The 2,743-nt window shown below is 49.0% G+C and overlaps 1 non-coding gene across 1 annotated transcript; it reads left to right on the top strand.

Moving 5' to 3' along the window:
- The first annotated feature begins 684 nt into the window (after positions 1-684).
- Trnal-uag (transfer RNA leucine (anticodon UAG)) lies at positions 685-766 on the top strand. The gene has a single exon. It is a non-coding gene; the product is annotated as a tRNA-Leu (tRNA).
- The last annotated feature ends 1,977 nt before the right edge of the window (positions 767-2,743 follow it).

The following is a 2,743-nucleotide window of genomic DNA, read 5'->3' as shown; positions in this document are numbered from 1 at the left end:
GCGATTCGCGTTCCGCTGGAAACCGGTTGGGACATGAAGGTGGGCGCGATGTCGTTCACCGGCGCGGGAAACACAGCGGCAAGTCTGAAGGAGGCGACGTGCAGGTGTGACGCAACTACAATTACAGTAACATTCACGCCCGCCTGTTGCGGGCAAGCGTAAGGAGGACTTCCGTATTGTCGTTCACGTTGGCGGAATACGAGATTAATTTTTGTTGGTCAGTGTGTGCTCGCTCGATATGCCGTGCGCTCCATACCAAACGAGTCGCGTTTCTCTCCAATCTCAAAGCAGTCGCATTGTAAGCACGGGGTTCTCATATTGGCGAGGCAGAAAGCGGTTTTGAGAAAGACGGTTTGTTCTTGTCTGCCCCCTTTCTTTTTTAGTTGTTTCTTTGCTCCGAGCGTATACATATCCGGGGTATAACGTCAATAGGAACGTTCAAACATGGCGCCTTTTCATTCCCGGTAAATTTATCCTACTACCGCTATAGCAGTAGGGAACGGGGAACACGGATAGATAAGAGAGTATGACATTTGGCGGACACTCAAGGCTCTTTATTTGCCCGCAATGAACATCTAATCAGGACCGAACCGCGCGCCCTTTATCTGTTTCAGCAGAGTTTACCCTACTCTCCGCGAAGCGTCATTCGATGCACAACGGAAACTGCCGGGCTTTCTGAACGTCGGTAGCGTGGCCGAGCGGTCTAAGGCGCTGGTTTTAGGCACCAGTCTCTTCGGGGGCGTGGGTTCGAATCCCACCGCTGCCAGAAACTTTTTTGGATCGTTAAAAACATGTTTTATTAAGAATTGTAGCGCCATGCAAGACATTGACAAAGCTGTGCAATTCATTATGGAATAGTCAGTTAGTTCACTATTCTGCATTTCTGGAGCTCATTTTTTAGGTTGGCTTTATCTGTATGAAAGTGTAAATGTTGGTATTTATTGTGTCGCTGGCTCTTCAGAAAATGATCCGTTGCGGAAACATTATTTGCACGGGCTTTCTTTTACATGAATACTCACAGAAATGCAACTGTGGTCTGGGTTTCGAGCGGCTCGCCACAAGCATATGGATGCATACGCAGGCAGCTGGGCAGGTTCGTCCAGATGTGGCATAACGCGAATAGCCACAGCTGCAGCTGATCGTGGTAAGCAGTTGTCGAGATGTGTGGACGTATATATAATGCACATCGTACAAGTGCGGCTCAGCGTTTTTGCTAACATAAAGATCTAGTCTCGGGGCTTTGCCTTTTCAGCCGTAGGATTGATACGGTTAAGCCGCTACCTCTAAGCTGCCTTATTATGCGGGACGGAAAGATTAACCACACTTAGTCTTTGCGCACGGTAAAACGTTTTAACTAAAACACAAAATAATACTGAAAAGCTTGCGTAAACGTACCTAGAGAAATTGAGCTTTGCCCAAGGGAAACATGGCGCTAGAACAATTATTCCCGTGCATCAATCAAGTTCGCGATCACGTTTGCGAATAAAGCTAAGAAGTGAAGAGCGTTAACGACTAAAGCAATGAAAAGTGCGTATTTACTCGATATGCACTTGATATATCTGCGACAAAGTCGAAAATACAGCAAATTTGAAAGGTATTTCATGACCCAAAATCTCGGGAATCGAGCAAATTTAAGCCTTTGAGTTATGCGATCTGTGCGAGCCGTCACGTGACGGCGACCACGTAAGCCCGGTGGGAGCGTCGACGGCAGGGCGCTTATGCACCTTGCACCGGCCAAAGGGCCGCTGCGACGCTCTCATTCATGACCCCAGCGTCACCGGCATCGCCCGATGTAGGGACACGGAAAAAATGAGACAATGCATTAAGAATGACAACGACCCGCGATTCATCGTTCGTAAGACTATCACGTACCAAGCTTTGCCGAGCTGAAGCTCGAGGTTGATCGCGCTTTGATCTCAATGGAAAGCATGCTCTTTCGCAGGGACAAACAGCCACGAAGGGGCGTTTATTGTCCTCGATTTGCCACGGAGAGGTGCACATGTGGTCTGATGTAAGCACATAACACCACAAATAGATTTCTTTAGCGTATCCTCCAGGTAGCTCCACGTGGACGTCTTGGTGAAGGAGCGTGTCGGACCGTAATAGCCAAGGTTAGGTGGGTAAGAACCCGTGGGCGCGGACCTCTCCCGCGTCAGAAATACACTAAGCTCTGCTGTGGCACCTCAGAAGTGCTGGGGTATAATGTAAGTTTTTAGCATGCTTTACGGCGGACCTGCGAATATAGATAATTTGAATGCCAACTGTGCGACATTTTTAAAGCGAAGCATTATATGGCTATAGGCGAAACGAAAAAAACGTCTGTCCGTCGCCTGTCAGCAGAAAACTATCATCATCAGCACTGGCTCGAGCGTTGTCGTCTTCTTGCGCAGCTAGCTCGTTGGCGCCCCTCGGGTTGAGCTCGTGCTCGTGCCACTGCTCCTGCGTTCGTCGTCTTCTTCCACAGCTGGCTCCGTTGCCGCTCATCATTCCAGCGTAGAATTTTACTTCTCTTCTGTCGTCGTAATGAGGAGGCCGCGTTTACGGGGGTATGAGCCATTGTTTAAGGGTGTATGAGCCATTCATTGTCTTACGTAACGGACAGTTTTATTTTTGAAGGAATTTAATTTCGAAGAATCGCAAGCGCCAATGGCGGGCGAATGCTGCTAACCACGCCGCCGAGCAAACTCAAGATATCCAACGCAAGCGACAACGGCGGACTGCGGGCATACAGTCAGTGACGTCG

The sequence above is a fragment of the Dermacentor silvarum genome, chromosome 4 (genome assembly GCF_013339745.2).
Source record: "Dermacentor silvarum isolate Dsil-2018 chromosome 4, BIME_Dsil_1.4, whole genome shotgun sequence".
Classification (NCBI taxonomy): domain Eukaryota; kingdom Metazoa; phylum Arthropoda; class Arachnida; order Ixodida; family Ixodidae; genus Dermacentor; species Dermacentor silvarum.
This window is presented reverse-complemented; position numbering and strand designations above follow the sequence as displayed.